Raw genomic sequence first — 14,160 nt, 5'->3', positions numbered from 1 at the left:
TGTGCATGCCCACAGATTAATAGGGTAAGGATTCATGTAAAAAAAATAAGTTACATTGTCATTTGGCAAAAGATGCATGTATAAAAGAATAGCAAGGAGTGAGAGATTTACTCTGTGGTTGGAAAATGGCCTGGAGAGAATTGGTTCCTGAAGAAAGTGCCATTAGAGATAGGCTTTGAAGGGTGTGTAGAACTTCACCAGGTAGTCTAGAGAGAGGGGACAGGCCTTTTTTGGAGTGGAGCAAGTACCATGTGTGAAGTCACAATTACTTGAGAGTCTACACAAAGTCAGAGCACGTGATCAAAGAAAAGGAACCAGGAAGGGTAGCCAAGAAGAGAAAGGAGACCAACGGGGGAGAATTAGAAGAGAGGAGAGAAGAGAAAAAATAAAGTAATAAATTGAGTATTGGATAACCTTGAAAGTCAACTCAAAAGAAGTCATTTTAAATTGATTTAAAAGGCAATGTAGAGCCAATGGAGCAAGTGTGGCAGGAATTGGGCAGCCACTATCAAAAAAGCTATCAAAATGTTCGGGCATGATTTGTTCTTAATAAACCTGTGGTACTCTCAGCCTGTGATTCCATTGTCCTCGGAACGGTCATAGATTTTGTTGGTTGGTAATTTTCCATTAGCTCCCTAATTACTGATGCACTCCAAGAGACATTCTCTTAGACAGATAAAGGCCTGATTATGGGAGACTGGGGCTGATTTACAGTGTTTATGAATGTCCTCTGCTTCCATTCCTTCCCTAATACATTTGGGACTTTTTTTTTTTTCAAACCGTAAGAAAATATTAGAAAAACTGGCATTTGTGATAAGTTTCATTTTAGAAACAGCTCGTTTTTTCTTTAGAGTTAGGTTTTGCATTCATTTTAGGCTGTAGTGTTCCATGCTTTTGTGGATGCCTTTCAGCAAAGTATCTTGACTGTTTGAAATCCTCATCTTGAAGGATTTTGAAACTAAATGACCTGTTCCAAATTTTAATGTAAACTGCCACATTCATTTGTCCATTCATCATTCCGCAAGAAGCTTTTGAGTGCCTACTAAGTTCTGGACTCTCTTATATGCTCAGGAAACTGATAGAAGATAGAGTATTTTAAAAAGATCTGCAGTTTTGTGGGAAGGGAGGCCAGGAAACCTGATATCATATGTGCTGTAAGAGATATGGTGCAATGTGTTGTGAAAGCACAGATGTAGGCACCTCTCCTAGAATGAAGGCTGTGAGGAAATTGCTTTGGAGGAGGTGAAATCTCAGTTTTTTCCAGGTGTTAAGGCAGAAGATGGGCATTCTGAGTGTTCTGGGCCTAAAGGGTGAAGAAATTCACATGAAAGTTCTAGCTAATAAGACTGAACTAGAGTATAATAGAGGAAGGAATAAAAATAGGCTCAAGAGGAAAGTAAGAATGAGATACTCAAGGAAATCACATTCCACCCTAAGGAGCTGAGTTTTATCCAAAAGGAAATGAGAAACCATTGAATTATTCTGGCAGGGAAGTACAGCGTAGAGCTGGGCATTAGGACAGTCCATCATTCCAGCTCCTCTACCTTTCCTCCGATCAACCTGTATTTTCCTGTCTATACCTACTGTCAGCTGCCAAAGCTGGATCTCCCAGAGGACAAGGGCTTAGTCTCTTTGCATTCCAGTTCCAGGGACTTTTCTACCAAACCTCAGCTTCCTTCTTAGTGAGAGCCTTCTGAACCCCTGCTGATTGTAGAGCCTAGGAGATTCTGAGCTGCTGATTGATTTGATTTCATTCTACTGTAGTGCATGTAATTTCATGCTTCCAAGTCAAAGACATTTTCTGAAAATTCTCCAATCTCCTCAAATTACTTAGCTTTATATATTTATTCCTGGCCTCATTGGACTCTAAATAACCCAGTTTGGGAGAAAATGCTTGGCATGGGAAGCTCTGGTCATCAAGATTCACCAATTACTTTGATGAGCTCTCTCAGATTGTTAGAAGCTGTCCCAGTAGAAAGAAAAAAAAATAAAGTTGGGGCATGTTTTCAGACCAAAAAAAACAGTTTTCTGGTGATACCTATATACTTCTCTGCAAAGAAAGAAAGGATTAATTCTTCTTAACAATAAAGAAAAATACACTTTAGGAATAAAGTGGCAGGATGCCTCCAAGAATTTGATAGATAGATGATAGGTAGATAAGCTTTTCAATATAATAGTATATACTTCAATAACATTTTAAAGTCATCAAAATAGAATAAAATATAATTTAAGAAAATGTTTTCCCAAATCATATCATTGTTAATATTTTCAAGAACATTCTTTAAGATATCTATTTACATATAATCAATGACATAGTTTTAGAGTGACAAAAAATTATAAAGATCGTACAGAGCATTCCTATACACCCCACATTTAGTAGTCCCTATTATTAAATCTGATTTTTAGTGTGATGCATTTGCCACAATATTAATGAACCAGTATGGTATATTATTAACTGAAGTCCATATTTTATTCAGGCTGACTTAATGTGGTTCTTTTTTGTTTGTTTATCTATTTCAGAATGCCATCTAAAATGCATTATGTTTATATTCATCACGTTTCTTTAGGCTGCTTTTGGCTAAAAGGTTTCTCAAACGTTGGGAAACCTTGATAGTTTTGAGGAGTTCTGGAAAGGTATTTTGTGGAGTGTCCCTCAATTGGGATTTGTCTAATTCTTTTTCTAATGATTACACTGGGGTTATGGATTTTGAGGAGAGAACCGTAGAAGTAAAATGCCATTTTCCTCCTACCCTATCCAGAATACGTACTAACAACATGGTTCATTACTGTTGATGTTGAGTTTGATCACCTGGTTGAAACAGTATTTGTCAAGTTACTCTTTTGTAAAGTTACTCACCCTCCCCCACTGCTCCCATCCCTGATCCATACTGTAGTCTTCAGGCTACTGCATAGCCTGGACAGATAAAGAATAAAGATATATGCTCCTTGAGGATAAAATACCTCTTTGAGGTATTTACCTCCTTTTGTATCCACATAAATTTTTTGGTATTGGACAGATTTATTTTTTCTTTCTCATTACTCAACTGTTTATATTAGTATGTGCTTATGGATATTTATTTTATATATCCAGGGCTACTTTATTTCAGTTTTGTTGTTCAGATTGTTTTAGCTTTGGCCATCAAAAACTGTGTCACTTGTTTCCCGTAACCTTTTGATCTATTCCTATCAGTGTGTGTGTGTGAGTGTGTGTGTATGTGTGTGCGCGCGCATGTGTTTTAGCACTTTCTTACTCTCTGGCATTACAAGATGCTCCAGGCTCATTTTGTGTATTTCTATCCCCAGTCCTAGAATTGATCCTTTCCCTAAAGACCCTGGTTTCCTTACTGGAGAATGATGCTATAAACTAACTTCTGAGAAGTATATGCGCCTGCTGCTACGGGGTATCATCGCTTCTGGGCCCTCCCAGCTAATAGAGCAAGGAATTATATAATAACCCATGTGTGTACACATATTTGTAAATATCTCTATACATAACCATCTGTATTAGCTATATTAAGCTAAACATGAGTTCATACTGATGTTCCCAACTCTAATCTGTTACCACAAAGGACTTCCTAGACTCCTCCTCTTGCTCATTTGTTGCCCTCCCACTCTAATGGTGGAAAACCCAACTCTTACTTTCTTCTGTCCATTTTCTCAATTGTTCAACTCCAGTATACACACGGAATGGTTTCAGAACTGTTAACCCCCAACCTCATGTAGAAGAAACTTTATCAACTGGAGTACAGTGCTTAGGTATAATTCTCTGCTGTTTCCATAATTTATTCCTTAAATAAAAGTAAGTAGGTTGAAAATATTCTTTCAAGACAACAAATAAAGCCCTAAAATATAATTCCAATATTTATGTGTAGGCTGCATTTGAGTAGGTTGTGTCATGTTTTGTAAGGCATTGTAAGACTTTTGGCATTTTCTCTAAATGAAATAAAAAGCAACAGGGGAAGGAGAGTCCTCCAACTCTTTAAGATAAATCTGGCTATTATATTTTATTTTATTTTTTTTTTAATTTTTTTTTTTAATTTTTATTTATTTATGATAGGCACACAGTGAGAGAGAGAGAGAGGCAGAGACACAGGCAGAGGGAGAAGCAGGCTCCATGCACCGGGAGCCTGACGTGGGATTCGATCCCGGGTCTCCAGGATCGCGCCCTGGGCCAAAGGCAGGCGCTAAACCACTGCGCCACCCAGGGATCCCTGGCTATTATATTTTAAATTGAAGTCAGAAGAGAGGGCTGTTGCCTGTAGCCAAGAGATGATGGTGTCATGGGCCAGTGTGGTAGCAGTAGAGTTTTGGAATGAGGCCATATTTTAAAAATCAATAGGATCTGCTGATAGATTGATTGTGGATATGAGAGAAATAAAATCAAGGAAAACTGATCTTATTTACTAAAAGATATGGAGATCAGCTGCTGACATGGGGCTAACCACAGTGGCAGGAGGGTTATGTTTGTTTTATGTTGGTGGGAGGTGGTGATAACCAAGAAATATGTATGTGTCATGTTAAATTTGAGATAATTTAATTATATTCAGGAAGGGATGATCATTGATTGGTGAATGGCCACCAGGTAGATGAGATCAAATAATGTATTTATACTAGCTAAAAACAGATTAGTGGGCCACGGAGTAGGTCTTTGGAGCCAGAATGTTCCTCATATCCCAGGTTCAAGAAACCAAGTCCGCCCCTTCCTCTTCAGCATCATTTCCCCTGTGTATAAAATTCACCCATTCCTTTCCAGAGTATCCCTCAAGGTAGACCTAACCAGGGCCTGTCGCTCAGTGGCTTGTCTTGTGATAATACAATGAGCTGGAGTCCTATACCTGAGGCATCTATAGTGGTACTGATACAGCTCAGCCTTATGAGTTGATTCCCTCCTCTGTTTCTGGCTTACCTCATTCCTTCAGATCCTCTTGCATTTTATCTGTTTATATGTCACAGACTTAACACATGCTGCCTTTACTAACATAGATCTTTTCCCACTTCTGAAATTTGCCTTCAGATCTGTTTTGCCTAAGCCATATTTGATGTATTTAAATTGGAGGATAGATAGAGTTATTTTTTAAAATTATCTATTTAATATTTAACACTTGTTAACTTTGGACATGCCTTTTGAACTATCTGGCCTCAGGGTTCTCATTTGTAAGATGGGACTGATGGCACCTGGTCTGCCAAAGTACTAAGAGTCCTAGTAGCAATTGATATTTTATTTCAGTGTTTTCAGATGATTTCATATCCATCACTTGGCTTTCACTCTAATTCTGTGTGGCAGGTATAAATCCCTATTTAAGAGTAAGAAAAAGGTAGCTCAGAGAGATTTAGAGACTTACACAAGGCAATTCAGCTATTCAATCAACAAACATGTGCTTCATGCATATTAATAGACTAAGAGCTATTCCAGTTGCCAGTGATAAGAAATAATGGTAGAGGCACTCCCACAGCCACGTTTACCTATGGTAAAAGACAGAGGTACAGGGATGCCTGAGCGGCTTAGTCTATTAAGCATCTGACTTCAGCTCAGGTCATGATCTCAGGATCCAGGAATTGAGCACCCACATCGGGGTCTTCGCTCAGTGAGGAGTCTGCTTGTCCCTCTGTCCCTCTTCTCCTGCTCATGCTTGTGTACTCTATCTCAAATAAATAAAATCTTTAAAAGAAAAGACACAGGTACATATAGAACATTGTCAAATGCAATATGAAAGCCATCAAACATTTCACCTCACAGATATTCTGCAAAAATTGGAGATGTAGCAAAAAGCCCTTGCACAGGTCAAGTAGCAGATATTCAATAAATGTCAACCAGTACAAGTGTCATTTGAGCAGTGGCATTTGAGGTAAGCATAATTATATTAATTGTTATTTATAGAGTGTCTATTGTGTTCTATCAGTATTTTAAAATATTCTTTTCATTAGAATCCTTTCATTGCAAACAATAGACACCAATGAGCTGGCTTATGCAGGGAAGAGGAGAACTTATCATAACGGATACAGAGCTATCTCATGGAACCAGCTCAAGGACAGGCAGGCAGCCAAGCCTCACAAAGGAAGTAGAACCAGAAGTTGAGAAAGTTACAAGGAACCTAGGGACTTTCCTCTCTAATTCAGTCTCAGCTTCTCTCTGCACATCTGTACCAGTTTTATTTTTCTGCATATCAGTTTTTTCTGCTAGCTGCTCCAAATCCTGTAAAATGTCCACTCTCTGCCTCTTCAATTTTAGCTTTGGTTTTTGTTGCTGCTATTGTTGCAGTTTGTGGTGGAATTTTTGTTTTCTGTGTTTTTTGTTTCTCCTTTTGTTTTTCATACATCCCTCCACTCACAGATAAGTCTGTTTTAAAAAAATATGTTATTTATTTATTCACGAGAGATGCACAGAGAGAAGCAGAGATGTAGGCAGAGGGAGAAGCAGGATCCCTGCAGGAGCCTGATGTGGGACTTGATCCCAGGACCCCAGGATCACACCTGGAGTCAAAGGCAGATGCTCAACCACTGAGCCACTCAAGAATCCCTCAAAGATAAGTCTAGAATGAATTAACATCTTACAGGCTGAAGTCCAAACTTCTGGTGATTGGCTCAGTTTGAGGTCCACCCAACTGTGGTCTGGGGACACAAGTAAATATTGAAAATGTACCTCAATGAAAACCTATTTTATCGAGAGAAGGAGGTTATAATTTCCAGAGTAGAAGGATGTATCATTGTGAGTAGAATGTGTACCTTGAAAGGGTATATTGTTTTTCCAAGCCCCATAGACCCCTGCAAGTTAGAAAGGTAGAAGTCATTTCCCATTACACAGTTGTGCAAAATGAGAATCTTGAATTCATTCCCTCAACAAATTTATATTGAATGCTGACTGAATACCAGGCATGGAGCTAAGTGCTAGGAAACAACAGATTTTAATTGTAAAGATTACTTTTTATCAGGGATTACAGTTGTCAGATAAATTATTATATAACACATATGCAACCTAGTTTTAATAGGGGCTATGCAGAAGTGCAGGTTCTATGAGAGTGTATAGCAGAGGAAATGGACCTATCCTGGAAGTAGCTAGGAGAGCATGAAAATATTACCCTATGGAAGTGAATTTGAGTTGAGCTCTACAAGATGAGTATCGACTAGTTAATGAATAAAGGATGTGTCAGGGAGATTTCCAGGCAGATGGAACAACATGAGAAGTCAGAAAATTCAACATACCCAGTATAGGCAGAGTCCTAAAGAGAAGATGAGAAGAATGGTAAATGATTAGTAGTTGAGGTCGGAAAGGGCAGAAACATAAGTAGTTTAAGACATATGTTCTTTAGTGCAATTGAGCACCTTTAAATCTTTAAATCAGAAAACTAACATGATGAAATTTTGTGTTCTATAAAGTTATGTGGGGAAAATTCATTGAAAGAGGACATGAGTAGATGTGGGGAAATAATTCAGAGGCTACTTCAGTGGCCCAGGAGAGAAATGGGAGCTAGGACAATGGGAATACGTAGTAAGGAGACAGAATGACACAGACTATCTTCTTTATCCTAATTTGACTTTGTAGAAGTAGCTCATTATAATAGGCCAAGGAAAAGCCACTGAGATACAGGAGCAAAAAATTGAACTGGAATTTAAATCTAAGTCACCTAACTCCAAGTTTTATCCCATTCTATATGACAGGACATGCCTGAAAATAATGACCATTTTATTATTTATTATCATAGGATGATATGGAGCCAGTGAAAAGGCAAGTCATACACAGCACAGTATGTAACAACAGTGAATCAAGAAGGAAAGAAAAATTATCTCCTGAGACACACAATGTTGAATTCAAATTCAGAAAGGCAAGGTGTTTTGCATTCCCTCAATGTTTTTTTCCCCCTTTGCTGCTGTATTTACTTTACCATGACACATTATGTATACATACAGATTCTTCATAAAAGAGATACCCCTTTTTTTCCTATTAAAGAAAGCTTTCTCTCCAGTTTTTAAAAGAAAAGTGAAGATGAAAGACAGGGGAAAAAATTATTTGCCAACCGACAGGAAGCCCAGGAGCAGGCTGATGCAGGAGCACGCACTGTACCTTTTATTTTGTAGCGATAGCCAAGGTTTTCATCTCTGCAGGGATCTGCTCAGAAATTCCCCTCATCTCTAATGAAAGCATTCCCACTGCTGAGGCTGCTATCAGAAGAAAGCTGATGAAGGGGAAACTGCAGCTCCAACGAATCAAGAAGTGGGAACCCTAACTTTGCCCAAAAGTCCATCCTTCCCTTAGAAGGTGGTGGTACTTTTAGGTTATGTGACTTTGGACAAATTACTTAAGCTCTTGGTGTGTGAGTTTTCTTATCTATGAAAATGAGCATACAAATAGCACTTTCATTATAGGATTGTATTAAAAATAGAATGGGGACCAAATGAATGATTATTGAGATGGTGATAAAAAAAAACATTACTTTTTGGTTCCAGATTATTTTACAGTTCATAAAACAATGGAGGGAAATATGCTGTCTCAGAGAGAAGCCCCTGGTCTCCAAGATGAGTGTGTAGTCATACATAACTCATAATCCACATAATTCAGTACATAGAATGTAGCTACAACCCCAAGAAAAAAGAGATGATTTAGATGTGGTCACTAGTCTCCTCTTCTCATTCCCTCTGAACTCATTTCAGTCAGATATCCATCTCTACTCTTCCATTAAAGTAGATCCAAACAGTGTCACTGATAACTGCAGTGTTGATAAACCCAGAGGTCAATCCTTGGTCCTCGCCTTACTTGTTTTATCAGCAGCATTTGACACAGGCCATAAATCTCTGTTCCTTGGAACATTTCCTTCACTCCTCTTGTTAGGACATCAATCTTTCTTCTTCTCTTCATTCATGTTCTTCTTTGCTGGCTCATCACCATCCCCTAGATCTCCAAATGTTGGAAGGTTTGGGGGTTCATTTCTCAGATTTCTTCTACTTCCTATCCATGGTTACCCCTACCTGATGTCATTCAGTTAGAGAGTTTTAAAAATTACCTGCAGTACTTTGTGGTTTTTACATTTCCAGGTCAGATCTGTCCTCTGAACTTCAGACTTGTGTGTGCATCCAACTGCCTATTTGACCTCACTACTCAGCTGTCTGACAGATATCCAAAATTAAGAGCTCCAACATTGAACTTCTTATTCCCATCATTTCATAATCTCTTTCCACAGTCTATCCCCTCTTAGAAAATTTCAACTCTGTCCTTCCAGTAGATCAACAAAATCTCTAAAGTCATTCTTGATTCTTCTTCTCTTTCTCTCATACTCTGCATCCAATCCACCAGCCATTAATGGTGTTCCTATCTATAAAATATATTTGCTCCTCACCAGCTTTATCTCTATCACTCTGGACCAAGACAGTATCATCTTTAGCTTTGATCAATGGAAGAGGCTCTTAACCTGGTTCACTGCTTCCTATTTTGCCTCCTTCTGTCTATTTTCAACACAATATAGTAATTTCTTAAAATGTAAATTTAATTATGCAGTCTTCTGCCCAAATTTCTCTAGTGGGTTTCCATTTCTCTTACATCGAACCCCAATGCCTTATATAAAGCCTGTGAGGCTCTCTGCGGTGTCATTTGTTATACTCTATCTCGTCCTCATCTGTCTCTGTTCATTCTGTTTCAACCATACTGGTCTCCTTGGGCTACCTTTACATCAGGGCACTGAGTTCCCTCTTCTCCATAAATTATACTCCAACCCTGGCCTCATATCTCTGATAAAATTTCCCAATATAGCCTTCTCCAACCCTGTATAAAATTTTACTTACCCCCTTAACTGGCTGACCTATCCCTGATTTATTTTTCCACAGTATCTTTTACCATTTCATATGTTACATATTCATTGGCTTGTTTTCTCTTCTACTCGAATGCAACCTCTAAGGGCTGAGATTATGCTTGTTACCTCTGCCTGTAGCCACCAGACTGGTACCTGGCATAAGAATAACACACAGATAAATATTTGTTAAATAAACAAATGAATTAAGAGTGCTCTTTCTGCCCTTTTAGATCTCACAGGTTTTGTTCAATAAGTTCAACTGATATTTTGGGCACCTAATCAGTGCCAGACCTGGCTCTGAGGTTGGGAATGTGTAACACGTTAGGAAATGTGGCTTCTTTCTTTGGAGAGCTGACAACCTGGTAGATGAGACGGATAGGAGTGTTGGACTGGGTGCCCCTCTCCCCTCTAGCACCACCAATACTTCAGGGCATGAGAAAGGGCCAGTATGTAGGTAGCTAACTTGTGAAATGATTCAGAGATGAGAAGAACACTGAAAAGAGTGAAAGAGGGAGGGTGCAAAAGCTAATGTGAATGTATGGTGCCAAGTTCGACATCTTATGGGAACTGGAGTTCAAATCCACTATGCTTCTCTGAGATGTATGATAGACTGTGTCTCAGAATTATGGACCACCAGCTCCCAATCCCCACTACTTGAGGGATGCCCATGGTGTGGTAGCTCCCTCATGCTTCTAGGCTACGTATGCATGAGTGCCAGAGGTGTTGCAGGAGCTCCCAGGAGAAGTGAGAGATGCTCCTGCAGATTAACAAGGTACTGTTGGGCTCACATCTGAGTGCCTCTAGGCCACACCAATGGGCAGAGCACATGAGGCATCCAAAACAGTATGTAAAATAAGCAAGAGTGCAAGAGGTGCTGTAATATGTGCTTAAGATAAGTAAAAATAGGGTGTTATTCTGTATGTTGGCAAATTGCACACCAATAAAAAGTAAATTTATTATTAAGAAAAAGATAAGTAAAAATAAAATGCAGTTAAAGAATAAGGCAAGAAGAGATTGATCACAGCTTGGGACATAAGGGGATAGTAGCATAATTTTAGCAGGGAGCAGGAAAGATGGGTAGAAGTTTAGACTGTGAATTCATTTCCATGCTTTTCATGAAGAAAAATCATGGGAAGAAGGGAATAACCCATTCATTTCAATCATTTCAATTCAACTCGTTCTATAAAGTTGATCTCACATGCCTGGGCATAGTAGGAGCTTAAAAATGTTTGATGAGTGATTATAAACCATAATATGGCACAAACTACGAAGGATAGAAGAGTTAGAAGAAAGGGGGATAAAAGTCCCATTTCTTTGCATTTACAGTCCAGATGGGGGAATCAATTTTTACATGTATTTTTATAGAAATGACACCATTAAATAATTGCATGCTGCTTGTTAATTATATGTCTTTCTTCTCTACACCCTAGTTTTTAAACTCCAGGTGCTATTTACAGAGTGACCCAGTAGAACTTCAGGATACCCTTTCCAAAAATTGGTATGATGTTAGCGCTAAAGTAGATGGCTTGTGCATGTTCTCAATACCTAATTGCAACAGATATACACATCCATGTTCTACTCATAAATTGGACTACTATCACAATTACCATAGACTAGGTGTCTAAAACAATGAATATTTATTTCTTATGGTTCTATGGGCTAGAAGTCTGGGATCAGAGTATCAGCATGGTCAGGTTTTTGGTGAAGCCCCCCTTCCTGGTTATGTTTTACATGGCCTTTCCTTGCTGTGTGCATGCAAAGAGAGCTCTCCAGTCTCTTCCTCTGTTTAGAAGAGCATTAATCCCATCATAGGAATTCTCCCTTCATGTTCTCATTTAAACTCAATTACCTCCCAAATGTCCCTCCAAATACCATCACATTGGGGGCAAAGATTTCAATATATGAATGGCGGGGGGTGCAAACATTTAGTCTATAGCAAAGTCTTTACCAACGTCTTCTTGTATTTCTTATCAGGTTGCAAAGCTGGAATCTAAATACAACTTAAAAATGGTAGTGCATAGAAAGAGCCCTCAGAAAGTGGGAATTGGGGGCAGCCCAGGTGGCTCAGCGGTTTAGCGCCACCTTCAGCCCAGGGCATGATCCTGGAGACCCAGGATCGAGTCCCACGTCAGGCTCCCTGCATGGAGCCTGCTTCTCCCTCTGCCTATGTCTCTGTGCCTCTCTCTCTCTGTCTGTCTCTCATGAATAAATAAATAAAATCTATTTTAGAGAAAAGAAAGTGAGAGTTTGGACTATAATAGCAGGAAAGGGATTCCTGACAATTCGACTTATAGACATAGCTTAGGAAGGGAAGAAAGATTAAGTTCAGAAGACCAGAGAACAACACTGTATAAATGCCTTTTATCCCCAGACACAGTGATGGGCACAAAGGTGCAAACATGAGCAAATGACAGCCCCACAAGGAATGAGACACCTAAAGTAAGCATGTTGCTAAGTAAACAATTGAGTATTGAGATGAGGACATTGATATATTTTGGTCCCATAAAAAACTTTATCCCCTTCATTTTTGCTTAAAGTATTGACCAAATAATATAAACAAACAAACAAACAAACTGATTTTATAAATATATACTGATAGATTGCTATTACACATAGGTACAGTTCCACCATAACCTGAATTTGTAATACAAATAGGTTTTTGTTAAATTAACACGTAAACCACTTTTTTTTTTTAATTCAAAATGTTTGATTTGAGTACTAGGTAGAACTATCTTTGTTGATAGATGGATGCAAAGATAAATAGGTAGATGGATGGATGCATGGTTGGATGGATAAATAGATGATAAACAATCCTCAGCTTCAGGATGTCCCCACTCTCAACATAGAAGCAAGCATGCTAGTCTAAACCTAACTCTTGCACCTGCCCTGATTAGCAAGAAAGTGAACGTTGTGGAGCAGGAAAAGACTGATGGTCGAGATGGACGGGACAGAGAATAAATCTAAATTTGGTGCAAACGCCATGCTGGGAGTGTCCCTGGCTGTCTGCAAGGCGGGGGCTGTCGAGACAGGGGGTGCCCCCGTACCGCCACATTGCTGGCTTGGCTGGCACTTCTGAAGTTATCCTGCCAGTTCCGACTTTCAGTGTCATCCACGGTGGTTCCCATGCTGGCAACAAGCTGGCCGTGCAGGAGTTCATGATCCTTCCCGTTGGTGCAGCTAACTTCAAGGAGGCCATGCACATCGGAGCAGAGGTTTATCACGACCTGAAGAATGTCATCAAGGAGAAATACGGAAAAGATGCCACCAATGTGGGTGATGAAGGTGGATTTGCTCCTAATATCCTGGCGAACAAAGAAGCTCTGGAACTGCTGAAGAATGCCATCGGGGAGGCCGGCTACACTGATAAGGTGGTCACCGCATGGATGTAGCTGCTTCCGAGTTCTTCAGGTCTGGGAAGTGTGACCTGGACTTCAAGTCCCCTGATGACCCCAGAAGGTACATCACGCCTGACCGGCTGGCTGACCTCTACAAGTCCTTCATCAGGGGCTACCCACTGGTGTCTATGGAAGACCCCTTCCACCAGGATGACTGGGAAGCTTGGCAGAAGTTCACTGCCAGCGCTGGAATCCAGGTGGTGGGGGACGATCTCACCGTGACCAACCCAAAGCAACCCAAAGATTTCTGAGGCTGTGGGCGAGAAATCGTGCAACTGCCTCCTGCTTAAAGTGAACCAGATTGGCTCTGTGACCCAGTCTCTTGAGGCGTGCAAGCTGGCCCAGTCCAATGGGTGGGGCGTCATGGTGTTGCATCGCTCTGGGGAGATCGAAGATACCTTCATCGCTGACCTGGTGGTGGGACTCTGCACTGGGCAGATCAAGACGGGTGCACCATGCAGATCCGAGTGCTTGGCCAAGGACAACCAGATCCTCAGAATTGAAGAGGAACTGGGTAGCAAGGCCAAGTTCGCCGGCAGAAGCTTCAGAAACCCCCTCTCCAAGTAAGGTCCAGGTGGCCTACCCTGTGGTCCTGAGTCGGCTGTTAGACCTCTGCTCCCTGGGGCAGCTCGAGACCCCCAGCCCAAAGTGGCAGGACCTGTGCTAGTTAGCTGCCCTCTCCCCTCCCTGTGATGTTCTCAAAGCTTCCTTAGAATTGCTACAGAAGCCAGACTTGACCATCTGGAATCCTGCTGGGAACCCTAGCTCTGTAAACATGTGATTGGTCTAAATCATTGCTTTCTCACCTCACTTCCAGCAAGTGTCTGGAGCCAGGTCTGTCTACGTAATAATCTCAAGGTGTCCACAGGCAAGATCCCCAGTGGTTTTATGTGCAGAATAAAAAGGCCTCAGTGACCCATAGGAAAAAAATAATAATAATATAGCGATTGTCTAGTAAAGATACACATAATATTTAAGTGTAAAAG

At 40.2% G+C, this 14,160-nt stretch overlaps 1 pseudogene; it reads left to right on the top strand.

Annotated features, from left to right (window-relative positions):
* The first annotated feature begins 12,693 nt into the window (after positions 1 to 12,693).
* On the top strand, positions 12,694 to 13,754 carry LOC121476431 (annotated as a pseudogene).
* Positions 13,755 to 14,160: the final 406 nt, after the last annotated feature.

This window comes from Vulpes lagopus, chromosome 15 (assembly GCF_018345385.1).
Source record: "Vulpes lagopus strain Blue_001 chromosome 15, ASM1834538v1, whole genome shotgun sequence".
Taxonomy (NCBI): Eukaryota; Metazoa; Chordata; class Mammalia; order Carnivora; family Canidae; genus Vulpes; species Vulpes lagopus.
This window is presented reverse-complemented; position numbering and strand designations above follow the sequence as displayed.